At 45.4% G+C, this 14,506-nt stretch overlaps 1 protein-coding gene across 4 annotated transcripts in view; it reads right to left on the minus strand.

Annotated features, from left to right (window-relative positions):
• TOX2 (TOX high mobility group box family member 2) overlaps positions 1-14,506 on the minus strand; it is a 139,613-nt gene that overhangs the window by 61,650 nt on the left and 63,457 nt on the right. The gene's annotated exons all lie outside the window — the stretch shown is intronic.

A 14,506-nucleotide genomic window follows, 5' to 3' on the forward strand; every position in this document is an offset into this window, starting at 1 on the left:
GAAATCACAACTGAAATTACAGACAATGAGAACACTACCTGACAAAACCTGTAAGAGGTGGACAATGGAAAATTTACAACTTTTTACCTAAATGAATTTATTGGAAGATAAGGAAGACAAAATAGATGAATTCAGCACTCAATTCAAGAAGCTAGAAATAGAAACAAGAGAAACCAAAAGTCAGTAGAAGACTAATAAAATAGAAAACAAACTTTAGAGAAATACAGGAAAGAGATGGTTTCTTGAAAAGGCTAACAAAATAGTAAACCACTGACAAGAAAAAGGACATCCAAAAAAGGAATGAAAAATACATTGATTCTTCTTTCTTTCTTTCTTTTTTATGTATGTATGTATGTATGTATGTATGTATGTATGTATGTATGTATGTATGTATTTATAGCTGTGTTGGGTCTTCGTTTCTGTGCGAGGGCTTTCTCCAGTTGCGGCAAGTGAGGGCCACTCTTCATCGCAGTGCGTGGGGCCTCTCACTATCGCGGCCTCTCTTGTTCCGGAGCACAGGCTCCAGACACGCAGGCTCAGTAATTGTGGCTCACGGGCCTACTTGCTCTGCGGCATGTGGGGTCTTCCCAGACCAGGGCTCGAACCCGTGTCCCCTGCATTGGCAGGCAGATTCTCAACCACTGCGCCACCCGAAGGGAAGCCCTACATTGATTCTTTGAAAGTTGTTGAGAATTCCTTTGTGACAGAGTATAAGGCTATCATAAATGTTTATTATTTTCAGCTTCATTCTGCTGTTTAAATCTTCTAAATAACTATTAGTTTTCTTTTTCTGTTTGGTCTATTGGTTTCTGAGACAGGTAGGTCAAAAAATTGCCCCCATGATTGTGATATCATCAGTTTCTTCCTGTATGTCTGTCTATTTTGGGCTTCATATATTTCAGAGCTATGTGGTTAATTTAATCATTTTAATTTACATATTAATGATTATTGTATCTTCTTGGGGAAGGGTACCTTTCATTATGCAATGGTTTATCCAATTAATGCTTACTAGAAAGTTCTCAGACTGACATTTGGATTACCCATTTCCATCACCCACCCCGATGCTGTATAGGCAGAAGGTTCACTGAGGGGGGATCTATAGGTGTAGAGTGTGGTTTGGCTTTCCTTCCATCCTGAAACCCCACTTTCGAGCCAAGTGAGAAAGACCCCAGTAGCACAGCTTGTTGGGACTCGGAATGCAACACAAAAGGGGAGGTGACACCTCATTCCGTGGTGAGTCTGGTGAGAAAGAAAGAGCTCTCAGGAGGACCCAACTTGTGTCCCCAGAGTTGAGAGGCTCTGTGACTGGAAGGTTTTGAAAGATGGGAGGAGAGCAGAAGCTGCCTGAAATGTCAGGGCCGGGACAGATTGAGAGAATGAGAGCGAGTCAGAGAGCAATCTGCACGTCCCTGGTTTGGCAAGTTAAGGATATGTGAGTTGCTGGGGGCAGGTGAAAGCTAAGGACAGTGGTTGGCTAAAGGCATCTAAAGAGGTCCCACCCAAGATGGTAGCCTGACAGGGCAGGGGGAATCTCAGCACAGAGGGAGGTATGGTCAACAGGTATACCACCCACAGAGCAGGTCACAAGAGGTGAGCTGCAGAGTGAATCCCCAGCTCAATGTGCCCCATGGAAAAGAGCCAGCGTGTGAGAGCCTGCTATAACAGCAGGCACGGAGGGTAGGACTTCAACAGTACTAGTCAGCGAGATGTTTTGACCCTAGCCCTTAATCCTGTCTTACCCTGTCCTGATCCTGGAGTCTCGAGCAGCATCACAGGAAATGGGAGTGGATGGAGAGGTAACAGACCACCCCCATGCCCACTGCAGGTTTCCAAGGCAATGAGCCAGGAAGGAAAGAACATGGGATGGACCTCTGCTTTCTTGTATCCTGTGGAGTCCAGTCCGCTGAATAACCCGGAGTGACAGCAACAACACCTTATGTTGACACAGGACTTTGGGGTTCCAAATGCTTCCACATATTACACATATTTTCCCCATAAAAGCCTGAAGATTCTTGGAATACATAATCAGTGAGTATATATATATATATATATATATATATATATATATATATTTTTTTTTTTTTTTTTTTTTTTTTTAATCTACAGAAAGAAGGCTGTCTTTGGACTAAGACTGACCCGGGGGAATTCCAATCCTGCCACTTACTTGCTGAGGGACCTTTGGCAATTTATCCCAACTACCTACTCCCAGTGTCTTTATCTACAAAACCCCACCTAACAGCTGAGAGAATTATATGAGGAAACAGATGTGAAAACACAGGAACAGAAGTCAACACAATCCCCTCCCCCGCACCCAAGGAGGGGACAAAAGAAAGACCTCGGGGTGTAAGCAGAACAAGTGTTACATATCTTTTCCATTTTGGAAACTGAGGTTCGAAAAGGCAAAATGACTTATCCAAAGTCACACGGGTAGCATTTATGGTAACAAGGACAAGAAGCCCTGACTGTCTGGGGCCAACACAGATGCCACCATGATTCATGCCCCCCCTAACACGTACATCAATCCTGATTAGCCCAGGACAGACCTGCTTTACGCCTCTTGTTCTGGGGTAATTTTTAATAGTGCCTTCTTTCACTTTAAAATTGTCCTGGTTTGGACAATAAACTATATGATGGCCACCTACCATCCTAACAAATCAAACCTACACCCTATAAGAACATCTCAGCTAGAGGACAGTCCTTCAATTCAGTGTTTCCTGACTCTGTTTTCAAAACAAGGAAAATGGCATCTTACCCAAACCTGAAACCCCATCAACTGGATCAGGGCACCCAGCGCCGTAACTTCTTATTATGTATACAGTAATTTTATAGAATTCAGTGGGGACTGAAATGCAATTTTGTCAGGCTTGTCTGTGTCCATAATGACCGAGTCAAATTAATCATCTTGGATAATACCCCTGTGTCACCCGTCCCAGAGGTGTTTAATAGAATCTTTCTGATTCATGTCTCGCAGTCCATCAGATCTGGAGTATTGCCACCCTTCTGAAAATCGGTACAATTATGCCTTCTTGTTGGGCTATCATTTTCCAGGACTAAAAAATGCTTCTTAAAAATAAATAAATAAAATCCCATGCCATATATAAGCGAAGCAGGAGTGGAAAAGCCATATTGTTAAAATTAAATGTGGATTCTGGAGGTGGTGGCGGGGAGGAGGACGTAATAGATTTTTAAGCCTTTATTTACAGGCAGAACCTCCAAGTCATGGCAACAGGGAAAGAGGAGAGTGTAGCAAACTCTCCCACTGGTGGTCCTGATGCTGAAATGCTTGGATCGCAGCAGACAGAGGCATCATAATGTGACAATGACAACCAGTCACACTTGACATGAGTTTTGTTTACTAAAACTGTATCTGGGAACAAACATGATAATCCCTGTGTGTTTTTTGGCCAGAAAATTATCTGAGTCACTTTAAGGTTCCGGCAGCTTTCCAGACTGATACGCCTGTGGGGGATGTTTTGGGGAAAATGAGCCATTAGCAGTGGGGTTTCCTTCTTCTTTAGGGGGAATCAATCCCAGCAGAACTGAAGTAGCAAGGCTGGGGATAACTTGGGGCCACAGCTTTTGAGTAAGAGGGAGTGGCCTGAGCAGCAGGCATTACCCCATTTTACAGATAAGCAAGCTCACTTTTCCAGTAAGTGGCAGAGTTTTATTTTCATACTTTTTTACAATCACATATCCAACTGCCTCTTTGACATGTTCTCTTGGATGTCCTAGAGGAGAGGTCTGCAAATTTTTTCTGCAAAGATACAGATAATAAATCTTCTTGGCTTTGTGGGTCAGTCTCTGTTACAACTATTCAACTCTGCCACTGTAGCACGAAAATAGCCATAGACAATTTTGAAACTAATGAACAGAGCTGTGTTCCAATAAAGCTTTATTTACAAATGACAAGTGGTGGGCCAGATTTGGCCCATGGGCCAAGGTTTGCTGACCCTTGTCCTAGAGGTGGTTTTTCTTCTCCATAGAACTTTTAGCATCTAACACACAATATTCTTGACTTTTTAAAGGTACTTATTGCCTGTTCCTGTCACTAGAATGTGAATTCTGCTGTTCGGTCACTGATTATCCCAAGGGCCAAGGACAGTGCCTTGCACATAGTAGGGCCTCAATAAACATTTGCTGGATGAAATAATACAAGAATGAATGAGAATAGGGGTTTTGGACTATTGTGTTTGCTGCTGTATCTCCAGCACCTAGAACACTGCCTGGCACACAGTAGGTACTCAGTAGACTTTTTTTTTTAATGAATGAATGCATGAATGAATTTACTGATGGCCCACTGTGGTAGAGGGCTGGGCTCTGCACCATTTTCCCTGTAAGCTCTAAGAAGTCAGCAAAGGTCTAAGGTGGCCTTCTCCTTAGAGATGCTGCTTAGTACAAAGTAATTCTAACTTGACCCATGAGGGTCTCTTTGTTCCCTGTCCCCATCTTAGAAATCATCTTCCCATGAACGTGTCTGAATTCCAGCTCTGCCCTTGACAGTGTGTGTAACCTTGGGAAAGTCACTGTTCCTTTCTGGGCCTCAGTTATATCACCTGTGAAAAGAGAGAGTTGGACCAATGGATTTTTTAAACCCAAATTTAATCAGGTATGTGCCACTAATTCACAGGTACCCAGGTAGACATGAGGCAGTGATGATTTTAAAAGCACTTTTAAATGATAAGCAGGCTCTCCAGTTGTTTCTGTGTTAAAATAGCCTCTGGGAAAAAATTATGTCTATTTGCAGCTTTTTTTTTCTTTTCCATTTCTACCTTTTGAAAACTACAGAAGTAGCATCACCTAAAAATGTGCCCAGCCAGCTGCCTGGGGATGAATGCACTGAAGTTCTCAGTGACTGGCCTTTGTGAGTGCTCTGAGGTCCTGTGACACTGGGATAAGCAGGGAAGTCCCCCAGTTCATGCTGCTCCAGGCACAGTGCCCTGCTCAGACCCTTCCAAGGCTTACTGCCTTCACAGCAGGGTCCCAGTATCTGTCTGGCATCCAAGGACTCCTGCACCCGATCCTGCAGCATCACCTGACACCGAGCACAGTGAGTCATTGAAGACCTCAGGCACTGATGATGATGCTGGTGAGGCTCTGGTATCACCAGGCCCCTGGGTGTGCTGGTGTCTGCTCAGGCCATTGTCCTCCCAGGTGACACTTGCTCATCCTCAGAACTGCCACAATACTCTTCTGCCTTCCCAGGCATGGAGGACTGGGCACAGCACTCTAAGCCTGCTCTGTACAGAATGGAGCATGGCCTCCTTCTACGGTCTGGACCGCATGCTCCTGTTAATAGGCTCCAAAAGTTCCATCAGGAGACTGCAACCCAGAGCTCATCCACTCTCCTAAGGTTTATTGTGCCTCTTCTGTGAGCCAGCTTGTGCTGTCCTGCTTCTCTTCAGCTTTGTTCAAATAATAATAACAGCAAAAATCTACATAGTACTTACCATGTACTAAGTGCATCCCTGTCCTATGTGCTTTTCATACATGAATTTATTAGTCTTTACAACAACTCTAGGAGGCAGGTCCTATTATTATACCCATTTCACAGAGGAGGAAAGGGAGGCACTGAGATGTGAAACTTGCTGAAAGTCACACAGCTGGGAAGGGTTAGAGCCAGGATGCCAACCCAAAAGGCTAGCTCAGGGGATCTGAATCCTTCCAACAACCACCGACGACCTTGGAAGCAAATCCGCCTTCAGCCGAGCCTTTGGATGAGACTGCAGCCCTAATCAACATATCAACTGCAGTCTCATGGCAGATCTTGAGCCAGAGGCACCCAGCTAAGCCACAACGGGATCTCTGACCCACAGGAGTTACGAGATAATTAATACATGTTATTATTATATTTAAAAGCCTAGCTCATGAATTGGTACTCTTAATAACTGTGTGATTCTGCCTCTTTATAAATAGGAGGGGGAATTCCCTGGTGGTCCAGTGGCTAAGACTCCACACTCCCAATGCAGGGGCCCCAGGTTCGATCCCTGGTCAGGGAACTAGATCCCACGTGCCGCAACTAAGAGTTCGCATGCCACAACTAAAGATCCCGCATGCCGCAACTAAGACCTGGCACAGCCAAATAAATAAATAAATAAATAAATAAATATTTAAAAGAAATAAATAGGAGGGATGGGCTCCCTCAGGAGCAATGCTGAAGTTCTGTGTTGATTCTGTCTCTATGGGCAGCTCCCAGCTGCCTCCTCCCTCATTCTCTGATCCCTCCTCTTTAGCAGTCCTTTAGCAGGTGGGCATATGCCTGTGCCCTGCTTACGAGGCCCTTGAACATGGACCCTCCCTCTTAATGCTTTAGGGAGACACTGTACCTCACACCATGCCTCTCAATCTGTAATGTGCACACAGATCACCTGGGGACCTTGTGAAAATGCAGGTTGTGACTTAGGAGGCTGGGGTGGGACCTGAGATGCTGCATTTCCAACAAGCTTCAGGTGATGCTGCTGGTCCATGGATCACACTGTGGATAGCAAGGCCTTAGGTATTCAAGGCATAGACTTTGACCCAGACAGACCATGGTCCAAATGCCAGTTCTGTCACATCCCAGCTAGGAGTCCTTAACCTCTGAGAGGTGAAAAGACTTACCCAAGGTCACATAATAAACCTGGAGCCACAAACAGAATGCTGTGTTCTGACTTCTAGTCTAGAGTCTCAAAACTACAGCTAAACCCACCCTCCTGAGTTCTGGGCCTGGACATGGGTGTCTGGGTGTGTGCATGTATATGCCCTGTATTATGTGTCACATATGTAAATGAGTGTGTGTGCAGACACGTACATATGCTTCAAAAATGTGTATGTGAATGTGCCTAATGTCAGCACACGGGCCAGGGGATTTATGAGAGTTTTCATTCATTCATTGACTCCCTCACTCAGCTCCTACTATGTGCCAGGTCCCCACTCCCATGAAGCCAACAGTCTAGGAGGGAGGCAACCATAACGCAAATAAAAAACTCAATTGTGTGTGTCTGTATGTGTGTGTATTGCTCACAACAGCTCCAACAGCTAGGTGCCCTTATCCACTTCATTGAGGAAACCGAGGCACTGAGAGGTTAAGTAACTTGCCCAGGGTCACAGAGTGATGCTTAACGCATGCAAAGGTGCGTATCAGCAAGCATGCTGGGGTGAGTGTGATGTGCACATATGCTTGTACTTGTGCATAAGTGTCTGCAAACAAGCGTGTGTGTGTGTGTGTGGAGTGCGCATGTGCCAAGAAGCACTTTTCCACAGACAGCTCCAAATACTCCATAAACAAGATTTTCTGGCACCACAATATAGCATCACAACAAAACACACATTCATGCACATTGTTTTTAGATGTTTGTATTTTCAAAGTTTTCCTAAAATTCTGTCCACAGAGACATGGGGGTGAAGGTGGGGGCCTGCAGAGCAGAGCAGAGCAGATCCAGGGAAGCCCACACCACCTGTTTCCCTGGGGCAGCCATGGCTGGAGCACTTTCACAGCTCATCATCCATTATGAGGCTAAAAGAATTTTTCCCCTCCCAAGAAGTTAAATAAATTGCTCAGGCTGTAAAGGGCTAGTCCAGCCACACCCCAGTGGGAATGCAGCTCACCCTGGTGAGCTGACTGACACAGATACAAATGACCAAATCTGGCTAGGTTCCCTTCCCCATCACACCGCATCTCTAAAAATAGAGACATCTACACAAATGCCTTGATAATTCTTTTTCCTCTTTATGGAAGCATAGGATATCAACAGAAAGTGCTCAAGGCATAAAGGGACAGCTCAATGACGAATCTTCATGAAGCAAACAGACTTGTGTAAACAGCACCCAAATGAGGGGAGAAAACCTACCAACATTCCCAAAGCCCCTCAAGGGCCCTCATTACCACCCCCATCAGGATAACCACAACTCAGATCTCGATAATCATAAAATAGTTTTGCCTGTTCACGTGCTTTATGTAAATGAAATCATATGGAATGATCTGTTTGGGTGTTTGGCCTCTTCCACTCAACCTGGTATTTGTGAGATTTATGCATGTGGTTATAAATCACTCTTCATTGCTGCGTAGTATTCCACTGTGTAAGAATATTCTGCAATCCTCTATCCAGTCTGCTGTTGATGGGCATTTGGATTGTTTCCAGTTTCATGCTTTTATGAAAAGTGCTGCTATGAACATTCTTACACGTGTCTTTGGGTGATCCGAGGAATGCCTTTCTGCTGAGTGAACACCTAGTGGTTCAACTACTGGGTCACAGAGCTTTAGATACTGAGAACTGGTTTTCCAAAATGGTTGTACCAATTTTACACAGAAATGTATGAGGACACCAGTGCCTGCACATCCTTGCCTGACTGGGTATCTCTGTCTTTTCCATTTTCTACATTTTGAGGGGAGTATTTAATAATGTCAAAATGCTTCCTCACCCCTTTTCCTGTTCTTCTTCTCCCATTGCTATGTCCGGCAATGTTTATTAAGGCCAGCAGGAAGAATAAAACTACAACTGCTCCATGTTTATACATCACACAGATACAACCACCAGCCACAACACACCCACCCTTGAGGGCCATCCCAGCACATTAAATAACCCAAAGTAGCACAGGTGACGCGAAAGGCCTTGAGCTGTTATAGAGAACTTTATTTAAGGTTTTCTTGAGGGGACTTTGAACAGGACATTCCACCTCACAATGCAAAGCAAGGCTTCCACAAGGCTCTCCGGAAGCCATCTCTCTCCCCAAAGCCAACACTCATTCCTATGGCTTATCTCCCCAGCCTTCCCCAGCCAGGCACACCCTCCCCTCCAGGCTGTACACCCCAGCTCCCCCAGCTTCTTGAGAGCTGCCCTCTCGCTTGATGCCCTTGGGTAGCTGTTCAGACTCTGCCACCAGCAAACAAGTGCCTCTCTGAGATGCCGTATCTGGGCTGGATTTCTGTTTACCTGAAACACAAGCCTCATCTAATTCATTCCACCCCAGTCCTATGTTAAAAAAAAAAAAAAAAAGTTCCCCGAAAACTGGAGCCACCAAACATTTACCTAGCTCCTTCACTTTTTGCTTCTCTTCCCTACACTGCAAATTCTATCAACAAAAACAAAAACTTTATCAAGTTCCTATCATATCTAGCACTGATTGAGCTGGTTACCTTAGACCCATTCACCTGGTCCTCTTAACTAACCCACACCCACTTAACCAGTCTAACTCAACTGAACTACTTAACTAAGCTACACCCACTTCTGGTTTTTTTTAACCTGCAAGGTAGGTAATAATACCCCCATTTTACAGAACTAGAAAGTGAGAACAAGGGAGGTTAAGTAATTTGGTCAAGGTTACACGGGAGAACAAGACAGAAGCAGGAGTCCCATGGAGCGCAGACCTGCCACTCATGCTCACCTGACTCACCTGAGTCTCTTGCACTCCATAGTCTCCAGGGGCTGGCAGGATGAGGGATGCCAGGCCTGGCAGGGGCAATCACATCACGCCCGCACCTTTGTTCCCCATCAGAGTCTCAGGCTTTGAGTATATGAGAGACAGAGAAACTGGCTGTCTAGACCACATGAAAGCCTTTTAATATTAATGATATGTGAATCAAGGAGGCTTGGCATGCCCAGCTGTTCCCTGGAGCACTGGCTTAGAGGGTGGTCAAAGGGAGGAGAGTGGGGAGGGGTCAGATATCTTCAATGGGCTGGCGATTATCAGAAGGCATCTTCTACTCTTTTTGTGATTTTTTTTGGGGGGGGCATTTATTGGCACATTTAAAAGCAAGATAATTCTAATATCATCTTTTCAATTTCAACCCTTCACATAATTTGATTGGCATTAGATTAAATAGCTGACTTGTGTCCTCTTTGCTGATATTTCTGATGCTGTTTTTAATCTCCTGTGTCCAGCACGTCCTGGGTGGATGACTTTGGCAAGCTGTTTTACCCTCCTGAAAGTCAGTTTCTTCATCTGTAAAGTGGGTACTTTAATAGCACCTCATGCTAACTACCATTTGCCATGCACCAAGCCCTATAATAAAAACTTCGGGTATAAATGTATCTTATTTACTTCCCCCTACATCATTTTGAGGAACTTCTAAAGACAAAATTGAGGCTCAGAAAAGTTGGTTGACTTGTCCAAGGTCGCCCAGCCATGAAATGTCAAGACCAGAATTTGAGCCCAGGTCAGTTTGTCTTCCCTGTCATTACCTTTATAACTCATCTGACCAACAACATCTCTTTATTGCTGCCCATCATGGGCTGAAACCTCACTCAGAGCCACTAGACTCCATCTCAGGGGCCCCTCCAGCCTAGGGGAGACTCAGCCAGGTTGGGGAGACCAGTCTCTGGTCACTTGAAACGACACTAGGGACTTCCCTGGTGGTGCAGTGGTTAAGAATCCACCTGCCAATGCAGGGGACACGGGTTCGAGCCCTGGTCCGGGAAGATCCCACATGCCACGGAGCAACTAAGCCCGTGCGCCACAACTACTGAGTCTGTGTGCTACAACTACTGAAGCCCATGTGCCTAGAGCCAGTGCTCCACAATAAGAGAAGCCACCGCAATGAGAAGCCCACGCACAGCAATGAAGAGTAGCCCCCGCTCGCTGCAACTAGAGAAAGCCCACACGCAGCAATGAAAACCCAACACAGCCAAAAATAAATAAATAAATAAGTAAATAAATTTTAAAAAAAAAATATATATATATATAAAGACACCAGTCCCTCCTAGAATCTCAGGCAGGGGGTGGAAAAGGCTGATCCATCAAAAGACATAATCTAGAAGGTCCCTCAGAGGCACCCATTCAGCCCACATTCACAGATGCAAAAACCAGGGCTCAGAGAGGCATGACCTACCCAAGGGCACACAGTGAGAGAGGCTGAAGAGGGCCAGAGCCAGGACTCAGCACCATCCTGGAAAGGTCCCCCATCTGGCCCATTTCGACTTCCTGATCACTGGGTGATCTTGCATTGCAGCAATGAACAAGTGTGTTAAATCAGGGACTCTCCTACCCTCCCCAGCAAAGACTCAGGCCCTACAGAGGATGCTGAGTTCCAGGTGGCTGGGAGTGGCCGAGGGGTGCTGTTTTAAAGAAAACCCTTGAAATTACGTCTCCAACCCAATGCTGTTCCCTCCCCCAACCCATAAACTTCCTGCACCATCTTCATTGTTTCCATCCCATTTAGAGAGAGTGAACGTTTCCTGGGATTCAATTTCTCTCATAATAGTTGGAAGGAAACAAAACTACATGCTGTAAACATTCACTGCATTGTACGAGAAACATCAGCATTACGGGGGAGGTGTAATAAGTGCAGACCCAGGTCTCCCACCCCCAAGCCCCGACCCCACAAATCCGTCCCCTAATGCCTCCCATGCCTGTGCCCTCAAATATCTAAACATCTCACAGCCAGGAATCTAGAGCTTTAAAATAAATATATGTATTTTAGCTATTGGAATACATAATTAAGATTGGTGAGGTGTAAGTACCGACTCCTTCTCAGCGGTTTTCTCTCAATGAAAAACCTCTCAAGAGAGGCTGGTCCATTTTTCTGAGCACGTGTGTAGGACAGGTGAGGGAACATTCATTAGTTCAGCCTGACATATACTCAATTCTCTCCATATACATATCATGTTTTTTTTTCCTTCCTTGCATTTTCTTCTCCAGCTGCGAAGTGATATTAAATTTCATCAGATTTGAACAAAATCTGTGATCTTGAAACAGTTTCCCTTAAGGCCCCTCATATTTATTCAGAATTCATGAATCATGTTCCGATAACAGAACCGTAATTATTTTTAAAGTGTGATGTTTGTGGCTTTAATAGGAAATGCTTGCAAAAGGCCTTTTCTCTTTGCTTGTTTGTAATCTTAGCAGTAATCACCGCTGTTCCCTTCTCTGCACCACAGCAGGCAGAACACAATTTCATTTTCATATGAATCGGGAACTCTTCACCCAGGTTTTAATTAAAGCAATAAAAGCCATGTCATCTTTGCCCTTTACGATGTACACAGATTCAGAGGCCAGAGTTACTAAGCCTAGAATCTTAGATTTCAACAGTGGCAGGAGGTCTCTGGGTCCCGGGACATTTGCTGGAGGTATTTTTGTTTGTTTCAAAAAGACTCAACCACCCCTCTCTCTGTGGCTGCAGTTGCCTTCTCTGTTAAACAGGAAAGCAACCATACCTACCTGAGATGAAATGAGACCAGCCATGGAAAACATTTAGCCCCAGTGCCTGAGCCCAAGGAAGTTCCCAGTAAATGTTCAGTATCAGCAGCAGCAGCATTATTTAGGGCTGGAAAAAGCCGACAGACCACCTGCCTTCATTATTCTCAGGAGAGAACTGAGGCTCAGAGAGATACCAACCCCAGGTGAAGGGAACAGGGCAGAGCTGAACCTGGAACCCAGAGCTCCTGGCTCTTTCCCCGTTCTGGGCATCCTACACTGCCCCCTGCTGGAAGGAGGCTGCACATCGACCCAGTCTAGGTCTATGCTTGACCCAAGTGGTTAAGAAAAACAGACCAGGCACCCCTGGGGATGGGGCTGACATCCTTCTCTTTCTCCAAGGTCCCATCCAGACCACTGTCTACCTTCCCTACAAATCCCACCCCACCCCACTCAGCTCCATCAGCATCCAGCGGCTCATGCAGCTCCAGCTCACCTCCTTTCCCCATCACGCTCCCAGCCTTCAGCTCTAGGCTCCGACTTCCCATCCATCGCATGCCAGCACCATCCCAAGTCCCTTCAGCTCGGCCACCACGCTGATGCTGGGCTCTCAGCTCCTCCCTCCTCAGGCACGTCTGCTCCACTCTGCCAACACCCCCTCCCCAGACGCACCCAAGACTCCATCAACGCCCATGGCTGCTCACCTTCGAATCACCACCCACTTCCCACTCCGTGACTCAGGTGTCCTCACTGTCCAGCTCCTCCCTCAGGGACTCTCTGAGCCTGCGGTTCCCTCTCTTCTGTCCTTACCCAGCTTGGGTTCCCTGATCCTTCACTTCAGTCTCTCTCTTGGGCAACGAAGCTTGAGTGTCCTTCTGGTACACCTGCCTGGCAAATCCTTGCCCTGATTCACCCAACTGTCTGCCCTTACAGCACCTGCACCAAGAACTCAGTCTTCCACAATCCATGACAAATATCGCAGACTGGCCCCACCCCCTTAGACCTCCAGTGCCCTGACTGTCAGGAGGTGACCCGGCCACTCACCAACCTCTCTGAGAAGACAGGTGCATACAGGGGCGGACGCCCTCTCCTCTGAGCGATCCCATCTACAAAGCCACACTTCTTTCCTCCTTGGTCCCTGCTTCTGGCCAAGGCCAGAGCTTCCACCTCTGGGCAGGACCCACCCCTCCCACCCTCTCCCAAAACTTAAGCCATCAATTAACTCTTTCCTGTCCTGAGCCCTGAGCATCACCCTCTCTTCTGGATGCCTTCCATCAAGATTAATTCTAAAGACTCTTATCATCTTTAAAAAATCCTTCCAAGGAGTCCTCATCTCATTGAGCTATGGCCCTTGCTCTTGTCTTCCCCAGCCAGACTTCTCAGACATTGTCTAGACTTGCCATTTACGTCCTCACCTCACACTCCCTCCTCCATCCACCCTGGGACCTGTAGGACATACCCTACACATCAGAACTGCTTTTTCTGAGGTCCAGGATGACTTTCTCTTTGCTAAAACTATTGGACGTATCTCAGTTCCTATTCCAACCAACCTCTCAGAAGCATCGACCTTCTGCTGCTTCTTGTTTAAATTTTATTTAATTGTTTGAAGTGATACTAAATCCTCATGGTTGAAAACCCCTGAAAAGGTCAGTGAAGAGTCTTTTTGCTACCCTTGTCTACCACCCCAGTAACCATAACACACACACACACACACACACACACACGATGTACAATGTCACTTTTACTAGTTTCCATATATCCTTCCAGAGTTACACACGCACACAGAAACATACATTCTTACTATCCTTTTGGCATAAATGGTAACATACTGTACTTACTGTTCGCCATCTTGCTTTTTTCAGGAAATAACGTATCAAAAGAACTCTATCACTTCCAGCCACACAGTATTCCATTTCATATATGTACATAATTTCTGTAACTAGTCCCATATTACTGCACATTTGGGTTTTTTTTCCAATTTTTTTGCCACCATAAACAGTAACAAAATGAATAATCTTGAATATGTCATTTCTCATGTATGCAGATATATCTGTAGGATATATTTCCAAAAAGGGAATTACTGGGTTAAAGGGTAATGCGTTTGTAATTTTGATAGATGCTGCCAATTATCATTTCATAAGGGTTATACCAATTTACTCTCCTTTCAGTGATGTATAAAAGTGCCTCTTTCCCCTCAGGGGCTCCAGCACAGTGCATTATCAAACCTTTGGATTCTTGCCAATCTGATAGGTGAAAAATGGTAGTTTTGCTTCTCTTATGAACTATTTTTAGCATTTTGTCATATATTTAAGATCCATTTGTATTTCTTTCTCTGTAAACTATTAGTTCATATCTCCTGCCCATTTTTCCACCAGGGTTTTGAATTGATTTCTAGGAA

Source organism: Mesoplodon mirus, assembly GCF_964341445.2.
Source record: "Mesoplodon mirus genome assembly, chromosome: 15".
Lineage (NCBI taxonomy): Eukaryota > Metazoa > Chordata > Mammalia > Artiodactyla > Ziphiidae > Mesoplodon > Mesoplodon mirus.